We start from the raw sequence: 14,084 nt of genomic DNA, 5'->3' as shown, positions 1-14,084 counted from the left end.
GGCTTTTTTGTGATGGGACCAAGCAAGCCCCGGGAATGGACGCCTCCTTCGATATTTTTAGGACATCACTCAATGTTGCTGTGCTCTTAATACTTGACCCACGTCTGTGTTGTTTCTGTAGCAAGAACTGTCCAAGCTATTTCAGGCAACGCGAGCCAAGACTGCCTTAACAAACACTATTTATCTGTTATCTACTGTAGCATCTTACATTCCAGTCTGCCTTTCAGGGTCTGCAGAACCATTAGGTGTTGCTGAACTTTGCATATGGTAGGTGCTTAGTTTCTTCATTTTGGGCTGATTTCAGGCTCCTTCCTAAAGTGTTCACACACCCACTCCCTCCCTCCCTTTCTTGTCAAATTTTGAGCTAAATTGATCTATAAATGTGAGACCTGGGGTGACTCTATGGTGCAGATTCTTCTGACGGCGGGGCTTCTGCTAACCAGAAAGGCTTCTGTGGTAGCATGGTCAGGACCTAAAAATAACAACCGTGGCTTTAAGAAGTTACCGGGGAATGACTGGGCTTTGTATCCTGTATCTGCTGATAAATTACGATAAATTCTCAACATTGCTTTGCCTCCACTTTCCATTCTTCCACCAACTCATTTGGTGAGGAAGTCTCTAAGAGGGGTGAAGGAAGGGCAGGAATAACAAAGACATACACACAAGGATAGGCAGGAGATGTGGGCATTTCAGAGGGGTGAAACGAGGTGGGAGGAGAAGGGGTGAGTCCAAATGAAACAACCTATAGACTCTTCTTTGAGAAGCACCATCATCAGGTGTCGGCTCTTTTCAAATGCATGGGCGGGAAAAGGATAGCCAAATCAAACCAGAACTGTGTTTTTACGCACCTGAGAGAAAAGGAAGGCTCTTGGCACGTAAGTCACAATCTAGGACAGTGCTGGCACTTTCTGCTCCTTTGCCCCATCGCTATTAGGCAACCGGCTCTCCTCGCCGGTCAGCAAAAAGGGGTTTGCTAACGATTGCTCGGCGAAGTGGTCAATCTCCCGGGGAGCGAAAGTTAAAGCGGGCTGCTCGCTCTTTCAGCACCCGGAGCTGTGGACAGCTCCCAGGCAGAGAATGCTCGGGTGGCTTTCTGCGAATGAGAAGCAGCAAGCTAACCCTTTCATCTGAGTGCAGTTTACAGCGAAAATTATCCTGTCCGCTCGTCCTGTTTCCTCTATCTTGCTAATTCTCTCTCAAGCTAAGAGAAATCTTACCGTTAGATTGCATCTAACCATCTTTCTGAAAATAGGAGGGGGAAGCGAGTAGAGCTCGAAAGAGAAAGAGGGACTCTATAGCGCCGACAGAGAGGGATCGAGAGAGTTGCAGTTTGCTATTGATTCAGAGATTTACCGACAGGGTGATTCCCCTTTCTGCAAGAATTCCCTGTGTCTGGGGCTCCGTGCATGCACCAAATTCGTTAAACAGACAAGTGCGATTTTCCCTCCCTCTTCCACCACCCTGCTCCGGTATAAAAATAGAGGCACGAAATAAATCCAAGCATGCACACAGTATAGTCAAGATTCACAGACATATTCTTTGCCGCATGCACAAGAAATATTACTACTTACCCAAACGGGAACTCCTTTGATAGGGATGGGAGGGGAAGAGAGTTGAATGATATAGGGGAATGGAGGAAAAGTCGTGGTGGTGATTGTTGGGGGGGGGACACATACAGACAAGAGAGAGGGAGAGAGGGAGGGAGGGAGGGAGGGAGGGAGGGAGGGAGGGAGGGAGGGAGGAGGGGGAAAAATCCAACAATTAATTTCCAGACAGTTGTTAGGCAAAATATACTGCGGTGATGTCCAGGTTTTCTTCCACCCGCGCTGGCGTTTATATACAAGTGCAACTCTCTGTCTATTTCTGGAACACGATCAAAACCCTGGTGCTATTTTTAGCAAGTGCTGGGGAGAAAAAAAATCCACACAAAGGCATTTCGCTCGAACGTTATGTCCAAAATATCAAATGTACATTAAGTCTTTTACCTTCCTCCCCCCTCCACAATTCAGTTTCACCGTTAAGAGTTGTTTTAAGTGCAACATTGCAGAGAATTTAGAGGGGCGATATTGATCGCTTTCCATATTATCCTACTGCTCAACCTTCCTCCCCCCCCCAACTCCCCCACCCCACACTTCACGGTTCTATTGAGAATGATTCTGCCTGTTGCCTTGCGAGCATTGTTGTGTCTCTTGGCATTGTCTTTATAAAGTAGATTCTAACAGGAATAATAACAGTAACAATAGCAACACGCATACAACAGACATGCACTACTTTACCAGCATGCACAGATGTGGTTTTTAAAGCAAGCTTGCTTGCTTGTCAGAGGAAAAAAAGAGAGAGACCTCGCACAGAAGGAATTATATTCAGCACAAAGAGAGGTTGTTTTTAACATTCTTCATTCCCCACCCCATTTTTTTAAATCCTTTGTCTGAGAATAAAGCCTCTCTAAACACGCACTCTCACACATACACTTTCAAAAACGTGAATGTGTGTATATACGCGATTGCGTTCTAGTAAATCACTAGGAAGAGAGATGAGGGGGGGGAATAGAACCATTAAGACTTTCAGGCTGCAAGAAGGCAGCCTGAGACTCCTTTCCAAGGCTGCGTCAGTTATCAGCTATTGACGTCACGTTCAGATTCTCCTCTTCAGAGGCTCCAGTTCATCATAAAAGAGGTGTATGCTCGGAGCTTTGTGCTTTCAGAGAAGCAATTGAGATCGAGGGAAAAGAGTTAATTAGCAAGAGCCACGTTTTTAAGGGTTGCATCTACTTCTACATTTGCACCGTTCCTGCAATTAAATCGCTGGGTTATATATATATACACATACACACAAACATCAACATAATGCACAATGGGAGGGAGGCATTGGAAGAAATGGAGAGACAAAGGTGTGGATGAAAAGCTATGTGTGTGGGGGGGACTGGATTTATTTAAAACACATACTCCTAGTGGAAATGACTTGATGAGGATATAATGATTATTATACATCCAATACATACACTCTGCAGAAATTTCATGTGATCCCACCTTTTTTTTATTCCCATGTGCTGTAAGGTGAAGAATGGGGGGGGGGGGAATATAACATTTGAAGTAGTACATACTTATCAAACAAACCAGAGGATGTGGTGAATGCATTTTAATACACCTCCCTTATTCTCACCCACCCATTGAAAAATCTTGAGGAAAAATAGGGTTCAACATTTCTCCCTTTTATCCATAGGGCCTCTTATACTGCACACACATTTCATATTTTTATCTCTCTACAGTAGCAAAACCCATATATTGATTAATTCTGTATATTTGCAGGCAACCAGCCCTGTCTCCTAGAGTGACGCAAAGAACAAATTCTATGGCTCTGGCTTTCTATATTCTGCACCCACGCACTCTGCTTGGTCTCCCACGGAATCAGCTACAGAGAGCAATGATCCAGATTAGAGAGGAGGGGGAGGAGATGGAGAGGCACTGAGAGAGGGGGAGAGGGAGGGAGAGGTTGTAATTAAAAATTATAACTAACAGCTGTATGTCTGTACCCACAAGGTGAAATCTGATGTTTCAGTGGTACACAGTGCACGAATCCAGAGGACCAATGTTCACCTATCAATTCAACTTCAATTACTCCAAAAGAAAGGATGTTATTGAAAAAATTATATAGTTTATTTGGCAAATTGGTTATTTCTTCCACATACAAACTCCTTTCCCTCAACTCCACTAAAAGAAATATACCTGCAAAGACCCAGATTACAAACCCTGACAGGAAAAACAAACACTGAGGTTGAAAGATAGGTGTGGGTGGTAGAGAGAAAACACTCTATATCCACATGAGTATTTAATCAGAATCTTTACTGCAAAATAGGTTTCTTTCTCCTTTGTCTTTTCCCCATCCTCCTCCAAAAATGATAAGCAATTTCAAGGAAGTGTGTAGATATTTTTAAGGATCTCGGCAAAGAGTTGGTAAATGGATTCAGGTAAAAATGAAAAAATGTAGGATGTACGATTAGAAAAAACACACATGCTCTCAAGCGAAACAAGATCAGTGGATCCAATGAAAATTAAATTAAAATTATATATTGTGAATGATGCACCAAAGTGCTTACTTTTCCAAGAACTCACTTCACACCTTGTCTAGATGAATGAAAGAAACTAAATGTGCAGACAAGACGTAGAAAGCTATCTGTAATCTAAATTGCATGGGCAAACACAGTTTATTAATGATGCCAGTTATTATTAACTTTTTGCAATACTGTTTTTTTCTTGCTAGACACACAATGATTGAAATAAGAAGAGACATTAACATTATCAATGATGCCACAGAAACATTAGGATATCCATATGCACCTAGATAAATATTACAAGAAGGGCTTTTGACTTTAAAAACATAATCCAGTCTTTATATTTATGCAGCTGTGATGAGATACAGTGACATAGCATCTCTCTACATGCCTCATTCAGGACGTTTCTCATTTCTTCATCTCTCTCACATAGAGAGGTCTTCTCTCTGGGAAAGTAGCATAAACTATTAAACTAATGCAAGCTTCCTAAAAAAATCCTTAAATCTAAAACAAGCTCACCAAAATCAGTGTATAAAATCTTTTTTGGGCAGACTCCTCCTCCTTCTCCTCTTCCTCCTCCTCCTTCTCTCTCTCTCTCTTTCTCTGTCTCTCTCTCCCTCTCTCCCTTTTATATAATAAAGTATTTATCATCTTGCAAATAATGGTGAGGGAAATCTTGCAAAACATTCATTTTCTTCTCTGACTTTTTGATGCAAGCAAACGATTTAAAAGGGACTGTAAGATTTCATACTAATTTCTTGGATTAAAAGTTTTACTAAGGTCATCACATGTATGGGAACATACAGCTAGGCCTTCTTCCTTCTAACAAAATATTTAGCATCCAGGTTACTAATTCATCCTTCTATTATTCCAACTCATGAAGAAACCATCTAGGCAATTTTGTGTAAAGTTGATGAATGTACATCCTATGGTAAATTTTAATTTAACCTGATTCTATTGGATTAAAAAAAGGCATACATACATACAGAATTACAAACATTATCATTAATATTATACCTGTTACAAATCAAACTGCAGAGTGAAGGATAACTTGCAGTTCAGATAATCCAGTTTTAAACTGATCTGATCTGACCAGAGAGTATCCTTCTACACAATTTAAGAAACAGATCTGCTATCAAGCATAACACCACTCTTATACATTTTAATGCTCTTTGGGATATTAGAACCCTGGAATGAGTTCATGTTTTCTTACCAGCGACGTTACAAGGTTAGTAAGTGGACAGTGTTGGAAGCAGAAACTACTTGAGAGAACCTCCATCCCACTCACTGAGATCTTTGTCGAGGTGCATTTAGCTTCTGGGGGCTTATCTCGTGATGACTCATACTAGAGTCTTTTCAGTAACTGCCTCAATTTTTTTTTCTAATACTGTCCTTATTGAGTTGAAAGACCTCACATCTTTATTGGTTGTTAAAAAGCCAGTGAAGTGCATCTTTTTCGGAAAGCTTTTAATTATTTAATTGACTTTATTGGATTACATGCTTTGTAATATGTCCAATGTTAATTTTGAATTTATGTTTTATTATAAACATCTGAGAGACTTCTAAATAATAACATCTCTATTATATTTGTATCTCACCTTTGAAAAAACAAAGTGTAAAGAATAACTTGTTTCAAGAGCAAAGAGAATTTTATTTGTAGCTCAGCATGTTATGTTTATCAAGATTCTTTGCTTTCCAAAGAATTAAGACAGAAGGCATAAGATAAGATAAATAAAACTACTTCTATGATGGCAAAGAAATAGCAAAACCAAGACTCTCACTTATTCCTCCAACTTAAGGCCATGACCATTCTTACTCAAGTAGATAAATTTATTGTAAAAACAATCCAGAATATCCAGAGTAGGGCAGAGGCCTTTATGTTAAAAAAAAAGGAAGGAAGGAAGGAAGGAAGGAAGGAAGGAAGGAAGGAAGGAGGGAGGGAGGGAGGGAGGGAAGAGTATTCCACATCAATACTAATTCTCTAATGAGTTTAAATAACATGCTTAAGTAAAAAAAATTAGGCTCAAAACTCTATCAGTGTTGGGAAAAAAAAATAAAGCATTTCGAAAGACAGGAAGAAAGGGGAGGAGACTAAACAGCTATCATTCTTTTTTTTAAAACCAGTTTTTTGCCATTAAAGATATTTGGGGATGATTTGTCCTGTCAATTTGGAAGAATTTAGACATGTGTTAAAACTGAATGGAGAACATTCATGGGCCTACTAGCCTAAAGCTGATATGGTTATCATTAATACATATAGATGTTAGTTGGTTCTGCAACTTGAAACCTTCTGTCCAAGAATATGAGTCAGTCATTCACATGAATGTCTTTACTCATTACACATAGCATATAAAGAGGACTTGTATTTCAGAAAAATGTTATCATTAATTTAAATTGTGAATGCAAACTCATCACACCACTTCTATTATGCTGTATCCATTTCGATTTTATTATACGGTACTTACATTAAAAATATATGACAAGAGATCTTTGTAGCAGATCTTTGGTTCATAAAGCTCAGATCTCACTGGTTCAACACATGTTTGTGCACGATACAAAATCCAATTCTGACTGACTTTACTAGATGAAATTAAGATTTTGGAGAGCCACTGCTGGACAGAGAAAACAACAAGGGTAAGAGGACAAACAATCCAACTACCAATTTCAAGGGAAATTGATCTTTTATTCCAATATAGAAGAATTATAATTTTCATTCAGTATTGAGAGACATTTTATATAGATTAATGATGTCTTTGTTTTATTAAGACATTTTTTTGACATGAGTCCAGGCATTTAGATCAACCAGTTCAGGCGGATCTACAGTAAATTGAGACTCAATTTATCTAAGTCTAAGCCTCTAATGAAGTTGTGTGGAAATAAATAGTGATTGGGATTATATTATCAACATAATGAAATTACAAAGAGAGAATATTCTTTGATAAGATCGCACCACTTTATAAAAAAAAATCCTTATATTTCTAACATTTTATTAGTAAATTCATTTTGGTTTTTAATTTATATTAGGCATAATTATCAGTGATAATTGACAGATAAAAAATTCTGTGTAAGTATTTCAGGTCATTTTTGAGAAAATAGTAAATGATGCAGGTATATAGGTATATAAAACAAAAGGATTGTAGATTTGTAGATTCTTTGGAGCAATAAAATTAAGGCAACAGTTAACTGAAAATATCTGACTAAAGAAATATGTAAATATCACTGAAAGAGAACAATAATTAAATAAGCAATCAAATAGGCTGCACAAAATATTTAAGATCAGAAATAACAGACTGATACTTAAGGATAGAAATAATTTTGTCTTCAGGAAGGAGATGATATAATATACCTCCTTCCCCACCCAACTTACTGGTCTTTCAGTTATTTTGGATTTGAACTTCCATCACTCTGCCAACATTATAGTAATCAGAGAAAAAAAGGAAAGAGAAATGACAAGAAGGCAAGAATGAAAGAACGGTGAAAGTTCATTAAAGGAGATTCTGAAGAGTGAAAGGAGAAATGGACTGTGAGAATGCATCTGACTTAACCACCTTAGAAATGCTTGTTCTGCAATTCATTTTTTCATAGTTTTCAGAATAAGATATGAGTTGATACGTCCAACATAGGCAAATATTTTTAATCATTAACCAGAAGATTTGTAGAAATACACACATAACATCAAACCTAATTGAGTTCAGTTAGTTATTGGTCAGTAAATGATGGAAAGATGATTTAAAACGTTTGGAGCCCATTGGATTCTAAATGTTAATGTCTCATATACAAATAGTCCTTTCTTACTAACTTATGACACAACTGAGCCCAAATTTTATGCTGCTGAGATACTTACGTGAGTTTTGCTCCATTTTACAATCTTTCTGGCCACAGTGGTTAAGTGAATCACTGCAGTAGAAATATGCTACGCATGTGAACCAAACACATTAAGACCACTTTCTTTTTCGCAAAACAGGTAGTCAGGGTGATCTGTCTCAGTTGTAGACACAGTATCTGTGAATTTTCCTCACCAACACATTGTTTATTTAGCACAGGGGAACCACTGGCACCTTGATCCTAAGCACACTCAGTAAAACATAGTTCAGCCACACCAATAATACACTATTTATTTCATAACACTTTGGAGTGGGACTTAAGATATATAATCAATTTTTGTTTTACTTAGAAAATAAAAATGGAGGTCAATGTTAAGAGTGCATTTCTATTCATCAAAAGAAAAAGGTGATTTGGGGAACAAAAGCTATTGTTCTTTTATCCTCTGTGTAGACTTTCTACAGCTGTCTGACTGGCTACTACGAAAATGGGATGTTGGCCAGATAGACTCTTTTCTTACATACTGACGTTTAAGCAGCGAGTGATGCATTTGCAAAATAATATTTCTTGGAAATTGACCATACTATAAAAATATTTGAAATGAAGGACAAACAGAGGAACAATGGAATGAGATTGAAATCTCATAAGAAAGGAACAATTCAATTACTATGGCCTAAGGGTTGTTTTTTAGTTATTTTTTCTTTTTGCTCCATGGTTGCCTTTCAATACATTTGTTTATATTTTATTATGCTAATGCCTTTGTAGTTTATACAGTTACCATGTTGTCCATTGTTTTTCATCTATTTTCAGAAACATGTATTTCTGCAGAATGCAATGCTAGCCAATATTCCGGGAAATATGTTCTATTAAACTCAGTGTTATTAATTTCCAAGTTACAAAAATGAAGGAATATGACTCATCATGGGAGCAGGGTGGTGTGAAGAATGTGAAGTACATTGACTAAAATGGTCTTAGATGTATAAACACGGCTTCTGAACATTTCAAAATGCATTTGAAACTTTACAACGGAGGTTCTCAGACTGTATAATGAGGTTCTCTTAAGGCTCCTCAGAAGTTTATTGGGGCTTCTTCAACATGAAGAATAATAATAGCAAATATAGCTTTTCTCTGTTAGCCAACATTTCTCTTCTGCAACATGCCGCCTGGGTTACTTGTGGGTAATTTTCAGCTCAAACAGAGTAAGATCAAACAGCATGTAAACAGAGTGGCATCCTACCTTCTAACTATAGGTCAAAAGAACCTGTAGCAGTTTTGTAGGTGTATCCTGACCTAGAAGGGTTACTAATTTATGATACTTGGAGAAAAAGAGATATGATTGCACTAAAGTTGTGTCTTTGGATAATGAATGATTGGAGATTATTTTTTTAAAATAAAGAGACCACTGTCCATAAAAGAGTTGATTCATAAAAAGTTCCCTGAAAGTGTTTTGCTCAGTCATACATCATCGTAAATTTGTACACACAAAATCTAGCCTTTTTGAGTATTACCTATATTGAACATACATTGAATTTTTCCCAGTTCTTATATAGAAAAACCTCTAATTACAGTTACATAACATGGAATGGCTAGAAATCAATTCCACCCCTCCTTCATCACAGACTTTATTTTTAAAGAAACCCAAAGGCTACATAGATGCATTTCCTTTATAGAACTCACAGTCAATCTTTTTTTTGACCATACCATTATATATGAAAGGGGTTTTCCCCCCCAGACAAACAAGCATTTGCATCGAGACTGATAATTGCTGATCTCTTCCACTCTCTTGACAGATTTTAATTAAAACCCAGTTCTTTAACATTACTTGGTTTATTTTTCAATGTTTTTGTATATTTTCTAAGTTTATTCATTATTGCTTTAGTTTAGATTTATTGTGCATTGACTTTCAACAAAAGTTCAATAACAGGACTAAAAATCTCAAAACAAAATACTTGCATACTTAGTTAGCAGAAAATATAAAAAAAGATTTATTATTATTTCTAGTAAAATAGCTAAAATATTAATCCTTGATCAGCAATTCACTTACACTTCAGACATATTTAGACCAGTGGTTCCCAATGTGGGCCCCATGTCCCACAGGGGGACAATTTGATTTTTAATGGGGCAATTCGAAAATTAGATTAACTGAATTTTTGAAAGCCTGCTAATTGTTCTTGTATATTTGTGATGAAACAGCTTTGTTTAATTTACCAATTGTTGTCATTGTTAAAGTGCATTTCCTAGTGTCTGGTCTGAAAAGGATATCCTAGTTTTTTTGGGGGGGTGTTAGAAAGCAACTGCCAGCCAATCAGATGTGTTCCCAGTAAGAATCTTGGATCTGGCAGAATCTCTCTTTCTATCCAGTGGGCTTTTCTGTTGCAGGGATAGCTGCTCTGTGGGAAGATAGAGTGGATGGCTGCTGGGGGAAACCCAGCAGTAAGGATACAGAAACAAGACCCAATTTTAAGTAAGAAATTGTTAGTTTTAGAGTTATTTTTAGTCTGTGTTTTCCCAGGCTATCTTTTACAAGACTTTTCTTCTCAGAGCAATCTGGGGCTGGGTCACACATATATAGGCCTTGCCAGGCCTGTGTGATTCACCTCCAACTACTGAACTACCAAAGCATTTCTCCACTAAGCTGCAGATTCCCATCTTCATATTTAGCTGAATGCGACTTTAGTGCTGTAAATGATTTGCTACTGAAGAAAAGAAATTTACTGGCTATCACTGAATAAGGACACTTGAGAATGAAGCTGACTAAATTGGAGCCTAATATAAAATTGCTCTGCAGCAGGCATCAAGCACAAGGATCTCACTAACTTAAATAGACTAAAGCTGCAATCCTACAACATTTTCCTGGGAGTAAGCCCATTGAAGACAATGGTACTTACTTCTGAATAGACATGCATAGGATTGAGTTGTAAATATGATCTTGAGGTGAGCTCAAATTGAATTTTGAATTTGTTAGGTACCTTTATTTTAATATGTATAGTAATATGATCAAAGTATTACAGAAATAGTTTTCATTAGAATTATTTTATATAGGTACAGAAAGGTAAAACACTAACTGCAAAGAAACCGATACGGAACTGCTGTATGATATATGATGGAACTTCTTGTTCCTATGTTGTCTTAAGTCATGTGTTTGTTTTTGTTGATGTGTTTATGTGTGTAAAATAAAAACTTAAAAAAAATAGAATTATTTTATATTAATGCATTTCAGTTCTCTATTATATGTTTTGAAACTTTATTTGCAGTTTTTTCATATCCCTTGGTACTATTATTTTTAAAGTTCCTCAGTACTTCTATTATATTTCGTTCCTTTATTTTTCTCTTTCATAGACGCCATATTCTTTGGAACTTTGTTTAAACCAAGTTAATGGACTTTTAGGCTTCCTCCGCGTGAGTAGGAGTTCACTTTTTGAATAGTAAGAATTATATGTCACTGGGGGAAGGGGTGGGGCGGCCTGGCCAAAAAAGGTTGGGAACCACTGATTTAGATTGAACTTAATTACTGCCTTTAATTTACTATGACTTATATATCCACTTATGATTTTCTATATTGTGTTTTAATTGTTGAGTATTTTTATTTTGCATTTATTTTTATATTTTGCATGCAACTGTTAGTGCCTGGGCATACACAATATACAAAAAAAACCAATATACATGTAATTAAATAATAAAATTGCTTCCAGTTGTTCAGAAAGTAACGCAGCTATTTCCTGCTCATAAATATTGTCAGTTGATTCATAAATATTCCTACTTAAATTACAATCAATCAATCAATCAGATATCTAATGTTGTATAAAGAGAACTACATCTCCACCAAACCTGGGGACCCCATATGAAAGTACTGATCCAAGGCACCTACAGGTAAGTTTCAATAAAATCTTTTGTTGAAGACTTGGAATCACTATGTGACAATAATCTTTATGTAAAAAAGCTAGTTTGATGTACGAGTTAAGGCATCAAACTAGACATGGGAGACTTGTGAGATCTAGTCCTGCCTTAGACATAAAGCCAGCTGGGTGATTTGTGACCCAATCACTTACTTGCAGCCCTAGAAAGGAGGCAATGACAAACCACTTCTGAAAAACTTGTCAAGAAAATTGCAAGGACTTGTACAGACAATTCAAGTCAAACACTGAAGGTATACATGTGTGCACCTCAAACCCTACACTGACCTATTGTCTAAATTGGCATATGAGCCTTAATCTTCAACCAAAATGAGAACCAATGTAAGTAAATCTGTGTTGCAGAATTCTAGCATGCATTCCATAAAGATGTGCATCCTAACATTATCAGTGACCACTTTTGCATTAGTCAGAGTCACTACTTTTAATAACTACTAAATAGCAGAATAACAGAGTTGGAAGGGGCCTTGGAGATCTTTTAGTCTAAGTCCCTGCTTAAGTAGGAAACAGGACATTTCCGTGTAGGTTGGTTCTCTCTTTGATTAGCATTTAACAATATCTAATTAGCAGGGATGGATAAACTTTTTAAATTGAAGATAAGAATTCATCTAGTTTTGTTTGTATTTGGAGCTCACTTCTGGCCTTTTTTTGCTTGAAACTGAAAAAAAAATGAAACTGATTTAGGTTTTTATGATTAGAATGATTTTGTTATTCCAGAAATGGTTTCAATTGTTGTGAAATGTAAAGCAAAAAGTTGAGGGTTGTTTTGTATTTTACTGCACTGAAAACGTCTGAAGTCACCATAATGTCTAAGATGGATGTAAACTGAATTCTAAAATTCAGCTTTTAATAGTGGCACATATAAAATTATAGTGAACCTCAACAGCTCAGTGAGGTTTAGAGGGCATTCATTGATCCATTTTCTAGACATAAAAGAAAGTCACTATAAGCATGCAATATTCCTGTTACACTAGTCTTTTTCAGCAAGATAAGACATGTGTTTAAGTTTCTATTCTTACTAAGGCACAAGAAGTCTTACAAAATGTGACAAATAGTTGTAAGAAACCTGGCTAATAGGAGAGGGCCATTTGATTACACTCAGTGTGTTCAATGAGCATATATTCAGTTCAAGTCTCTTTTTGTGATATTAGCCATCTACTTAGCTATTATACTATAGTATCAGGAAGACAGGACAGACAGCCTACGATGTTTATATTTGATTCACGTCTTGCCTTTTGTTAATGGACTCTTTGCAAATGTCCACCTGCTTTCCTTAAATTCTCAACAAATAGAGCTACCAAACCAAAATTGTTAAGAGTACAGTTAGGGCAGTAGAAGGCTATGTTTTGAAATGCCCAGCTTCTAGAATATTGTTTAACATAAACCTATCTGAAAGTCAAGTTTAAATAGCAGAATAGATTCTAGAATTTTAAAAAAGTCTACACTCAAATCTACTTGGCTATGGCCTCCACTGATTACCCGGATAATGTAGCACTTTTATTTCTAAATTAATAACAACCCATAACCCATCCCCAAATATTTGGAGAACAGGAAAGATCTTTTCTTAGTTTACTAATTGTCAGTATGTGTACACATGTTCAAGGAGACAGAATGCATGTCTAAATTATATATTATATATATTTTTAGAGTGTACTTTTCTATATAAAAACATATATTAAATAAATCAATGACATTATTTTAGGTTTTATTAAAGTTTTACTGTATCATTTACTTGATATTGTAAGACCTATTTATTTCAGATGTATTTATTTATTATGTCCAAAGGATAAGATTTAAAATTGTGCTCTTTAAAAAAATAATGCTTTTCTTATTATATACTATGTTGTAAAATGAAAAGACTGCTATTATATTTCTGTATACTGAAAGTATTGTGTACCAAGAATCACATTCTTAAAATGTAAAATGATGCCAGAAAGTCTATAGAACATCCAAATATTGGCTTCCATTAGATGCAATTGACTGACTTCTTTTCTTAAAGTGTGAAATGTCCAGGAATAGCAATTCAAACACTATGCTACTTAAGAACCTTCAGTCTACTTTTAATTGCCAGATTGACCACCATCTATTTTGGAATTTTTATGCCACAGTGGTAGATAGCTTTTTCATCATTTATTGGGGGGGGAAAATCACTTGTTTTATCATGCAATTTTGATTTTGTCTTTATCTTGTAACTGAAAATAAATTACTTCATGATAATGAACTTCAATCAGTTACTCTTCTAGGATTGTAATTCTGCAGAATAGGATGTACCTATACCCACTGGAGGAAAATGGGACTTA

The sequence above is a fragment of the Thamnophis sirtalis genome, unplaced genomic scaffold, assembly GCF_051295495.1.
Source record: "Thamnophis sirtalis isolate CommonGarterSnake01/CBP01778 unplaced genomic scaffold, rThaSir2_p1.2 scaffold_1, whole genome shotgun sequence".
Classification (NCBI taxonomy): domain Eukaryota; kingdom Metazoa; phylum Chordata; class Lepidosauria; order Squamata; family Natricidae; genus Thamnophis; species Thamnophis sirtalis.
The sequence above is the reverse complement of the archived record's forward strand: the minus strand, read 5'-3'. Positions refer to the sequence as shown.